This window comes from Pungitius pungitius, chromosome 2 (genome assembly GCF_949316345.1).
Source record: "Pungitius pungitius chromosome 2, fPunPun2.1, whole genome shotgun sequence".
Taxonomy (NCBI): domain Eukaryota; kingdom Metazoa; phylum Chordata; class Actinopteri; order Perciformes; family Gasterosteidae; genus Pungitius; species Pungitius pungitius.
In genome coordinates this window covers 1668484-1673789 of record NC_084901.1, presented here as the reverse complement: position 1 = coordinate 1673789, position 5306 = coordinate 1668484, and the positions used below count along the sequence as shown (strand labels likewise).

The window sequence follows — 5306 nt, the reverse complement described above, 5'->3', positions numbered from 1 at the left end:
AACATATCTTGATGGAGCAAAAGAGGTGGGGTTAGCTGTCGTCCTTGTACCTCGACTAAACCAAGGTGTGAATTAACCTTGATTGAGACTGCGTCTATAAGATATACAGGACAAGAAAAATGCACTGGATGTAAACTGTACGTGTGTTGAATCAATTATACGGACGCAAACTGGAGAACGAGACGAGCGTTTGCTGTGATTCTTGCGCTTCAGACTCTACCTTTATTTTACAGGAATGCATCTTTTTGTTATCGTGGTCATCGTGCCCGAGACCCGTAACAATTACTCTGCAGGTCTTTTGCAGCGGGGCAACAGCCCGGCGTCGGTGGATTCCGTTCGCGAGGCCGCAGATTCAGGTTTGAATGGCAGCCCCGAGAATGATTTGTTTAGTCTCTTTAGTCTTTTTTGACCCGCGAGCCCGGCCGACCGCCGCCCCACCCCGACGCGCGAGAATAGGCGAAGGCCCGTTCATCGCTGCTTGCAGCTTTAATTAGGGCCTGAGCCGACTGCAAGTCGGGCGAAAGCCCTATTGAAATTGCAAGAATTCTTCTTCTTCTTTTTATTATTTCGCCACTTCGAACGCACTTTCGGGGACTTCATCATGTTCAAAAACTCTTGAATTTTTGCACGCGCATCAGAAGTGCGCAAAATTGACGTATGATTGGGGTCCCGCAATTAGAGGAGAAAAAAAAGATCTCTCTAGCGCCCCCCAAAGTGGCCGCAATGTTAATTTTTTTTTTTACTTTTACCGATCGACTTGGAACCTTTTCACACAGGTTCTCTTGGATGTGCTGTACACAAAAAAAATTATGGTATGCAAATGCGCCTACCGTTTTATGGCCGCCATTTTGAATTTTGTGAAAAACACGTTTTTGCGAACTCCTCCCAGACGCTTGGTCCGATTCTTACGAAATCTTCAGCAAAATGATCGTTGGCTCGATGCGATCAAAAGTTATTGAAAGAATGTTGATATCTCATTTTTCAATAAAGTTATGGACCAATGAAGTTTGTAGGTTTGTGTCCTGAAAATTCAAAGGCCTATAACTTTTTTTTTTTCTAACCGTCATTTTCACCAAATTTTGAGGACATGTTCACATTGAGTCCTAGAACATCCCCAAATTTTCCCAGAATATTTGAACATTAGGGGGCGCTGTGGTGATTCTGTGTATTTTTGGCCATTTCCTTCAATTTTTGCATTTACAAACGAACGAACTCCTCCGAGAGTTTAAATCCGATCCATTTCAAAATCTGGCAACTGGTTCCTGACACCCTTGGGGTCAAAAGTTATTAAAATCAAGAGTTTTCATAAAACTACCTGGGCGTGAGCGTGCGTGCAGTTTGGACAATTTTGGAAGATTTTTTTCCAGAACGGAAAATGGTATAACTCCAAGGAACATTGATATTTCTGGCTATAAATGTATATTCATGATGCTTGTGTAGGCCTTTAAGTAATGCCATGCAGTGATTTTCGAAAAAGTATAGCGCCACCTATTGGCTTAGGTCAATGCAAAGTTTGTACATTTACATGTCCATTTCCTAGCCCTTTAATCTGATCAACTTCAAATCTGGGAATATAAGACGTAAGACTGTGACGATGGCTCACAGTGAGAATTGGGAGTTTTGGACCAACTTTGTTGCTGTGACGACGCTATCTCCGCATGAAAGTTCAAGCACATCTTCTGAGCCTCGGCACACTCCAAAACTCTTGAAAACCTCTGTGAGTATCCTACGTGATGACCTTTACAGACCTGATGTGCAGTTTTGGATCAAAAGTGAAAAATTGCCTCCATTGCGCCCCCTGGAAGATTTTGACGAAGCCCCGCCCGCACCCTGTTTGACCGACAAGTCCGCTGATTTTTTACCAAATGTATTAAAGGGAGACTTAAAAAAGTCTCTGAGGAATTTTCTCTAAAACCAACAGGAAGGCAGTTATAATTTTTTTAGTGTGAATATTACCTCAATTTTTGGCGGAGAGTGACCAATCCTATTTCAGTGAGTTTTCGAATTCTCACATCCAGCTGGAAGAATAGCTCAGTGAGTAAGGTGTTGGCCCCCCGATGCAATGGTCGTGAGATCGACTCCCGACGAAATCATACTTTTTTTTTTTTTCTTCTTTTTTTAAACGTGTGTCCGGCTGATCTAACGGACAAAATGATTCAGTTTACTCTCCTTGCTGAGGTTATTAAATAACTGTACACGTTAGAGCAGCTGTGTCACACTCGTTTCAGCCACATACGGCTGCTGGGCACAGCTGCCGTATGTGTGGAGCTGGAGGGAGGAGCTGGCGTTGCAGCCCGGTACGGTCTGGACGGTGCAGCCGTTCGCCAGCGTGTCGCGAGTTTGACACATCTAACCTAGAAAAATAACACGGACAGTTCAATATATTTACATCTGAATTTAAATACACGTATTCTGCCACATACGGGTGGAGATGCAAACACGTTTTGGGATTTTACTAGATGTTACGGGGAACTGTTACGTTAAAGAACTCAATTACCCAGCAGTCTTTGTTGACGGACATGCGCAGAGTAGAGGGCGGCTCGTAGTGTCGCGTGAGTTAATGCTGTTATCGCGAGAGGTCGCCATTGAAGCCCCGGCGTTGAACAGCTGCAGCTCGTATCAAGTCCGTATTTTATATTTTAAACTGCTAGCTACACACCTATGCTTAAATCCAAACGGACTAAACCAAGTGGAAACGCTTTGGTAGGTGAGTGATGACTTTTTCCTTGTGCGTTCTTCAGTCTTACCCACTTAAATAGCGGGGATACTGTAAACATGCTAACAGCTGCTTAAGGGACGTCCCGTCACAAACATCTCTTTTTTTCCGCGTCTCCGGCTGATCTAACGAACAAAGTGGTTCAGATTACTCTATTTGCTGAGGTTATTGACTTAAATAACTACACTTTAGAGCAGATTTGTCACACTAATTTGAGTTTACTGCCGGCTGTGGCTGCTGTGCACTATTTAGCACAGCCCAGGGCAGCCTATGCTATGCTTGAAGAACATCAACTAGCATACGTATTTTGTTCCTGTAAAGCTAACTACGGTAGCTTCACGGGAATAAAAGACCCCTCTTCACGCTATTAGCGCCACTTTGTTTACGTTTCCGTGTGCCCTAAATAACTTGGCCCGATTGAATCACTTTATTTACACACTACTACTCGCAGCAGCTAACTAACTACTTTGTTGTTTAAAAGCGTCAGCTAAATGACACGTAATGTAATGTGCGTCTTCAATGCTTTTCAATGTTATATATTTATTTCCTTCACAATGAGCATGAATCTAACATTAAATGATATGATTAATATGCCCCTCATTCCAATGAAATAATATACACACGTCAAGCTCATTATGGAGTTGAAACAACAAATTACTAAACTGTAAACAGTTAATATAAGAGAAAAAAATATTGTTATCAAGATAAATGTTTTACAAAATGTGTGATTAACTAGTTAATTGTCTATAATCTGTTGACAGCCATAATCGTATTCTGATAATACACGTTGGTGCTCAAATATTTTCAGATGGCCTGTGCAAAGTCATGCCACCAGTCTGAGGACATCACTGGGAATGGCACATTGGACACGTGGCTTTCAACTCCAGCGAGGTGGGAAAGCATTTCTTTATGTATATTTTGTTCTGTCTGCATAATTGTAAAAGACTTCTTCCCGCATTCGTACAACAGCATTCCATATCGTGTGACTGTCGATGGATGTAATAATTTGGCCTTCTTTTTTTCTTCCACCACACGGCACGGGTGGGCTTCACCGCGGGCAATCGTGGCAAAGACCCAAGTCGACTGGACCACAGCGGAAAATGATCCTTCCAGAGAAGAAGTTATTTACTTCTACAACGAATGGAAGAGTTACAACTTCCAGATGACAGCTCTCCGCTCATCCTTCTGGGCAACTTGAACATCCGACAGAACTTATGTGACCTACTGCGTTTATTTTCTCCTTTAGCTCTCATTTAAGTATTAAAATTCGCTGTATTTTTGCAAGAGAGGCACCAATCCTATTTGAGTGACGTTTCGATTGTGAAATTGTATTGGACCATATAGGTCATCTGCAGAGCGTTGGCCCCTGGCGCAGTAAACCAGGGTTTGATTCTTGGCATGCACAAGACTCCTCATGTGACTTAAAATGAATCCAGAATGCAATATTTGTTCAGTATGCAAGGGCAGTGATTTATTTAGTCATGTTTGGTCATGTTTTGGTTTTTTTACATGACAATATGGTTTGGTACATGCTGAGTTAATGAATATACATTCTAAAGTGCAATGTCCATATGTGAATAAGAGTTGTATACGTTTATCATAGTCAACATGGTGTGGAAATATCCCTTATGTAGTTTGTCAATGGGAACTATAGTAGGCCGTAATAACAGCTAAGGTAATTACAGGTGGATATTTCTGGGAATTAACCTTAAATGAGACTGCATTTATGATATCTAAGATATACAGGACAAGAAAAATGCACTGGATGTGTATATGTGTTGAATCAATTATACAGACGCAAACTGGAGAACGAGACAAGTGTTGCTGTGATACTTATTGTGGTCATCGTGCCCGAGACCCGTAACAATTACTCCGCAGGTCTTTTGCAGCGGGGCAACAGCCCGGCGTCGGTGGATTCCGTTCGCGAGGCCGCAGATTCAGGTTTGAATGGCAGCCCCGAGAGTGATTTGTTTAGTCTCTTTAGTCTTTTTTGACCCGCGAGCCCGGCCGACCGCCGCCCCACCCCGACGTGCGAGAATAGGCGAAGGCCCGTTCATCGCTGCTTGCAGCTTTAATTAGGGCCTGAGCCGACTGAAAGTCGGGCGAAAGCCCTATTGAAATTGCAAGAATTATTATTATTATTATTATTTCGCCACTTCGAACGCACTTTCGGGGACTTCATCATGTTCAAAAACTCTTGAATTTTTGCACGCGCATCAGAAGTGCGCAAAATTGACGTATGATTCGGGTCCCGCAATTAGAGGAGAAGAAAAAGAACTCTCTAGCGCCCCCCAAAGTGGCCGCAATGTTAATTATTTTTTTTACTTTCACCGATCGACTTGGAACCTTTTCACACAGGTTCTCTTGGATGTGCTGTACACAAAAAAAATTATGGTATGCAAATGCGCCTACCGTTTTATGGCCGCCATTTTGAATTTTGTGAAAAACACGTTTTTGCGAACTCCTCCCAGACGCTTGGTCCGATTCTTACGAAATCTTCGGCAAAATGATCGTTCGCTCGATGCGATCAAAAGTTATTGAAAGAATGTTGATATCTCATTTTTCAATAAAGTTATGGACCAATGAAGTT

General features: G+C 42.5%; 1 long non-coding RNA gene across 1 annotated transcript; it reads left to right on the top strand.

Moving 5' to 3' along the window:
• The first annotated feature begins 3534 nt into the window (after window positions 1-3534).
• Window positions 3535-4536, top strand: LOC134107033 (uncharacterized). The gene is made up of 2 exons (XR_009942581.1): window positions 3535-3607; window positions 3789-4536. It is a non-coding gene; the product is annotated as an uncharacterized LOC134107033 (long non-coding RNA).
• Window positions 4537-5306: the final 770 nt, after the last annotated feature.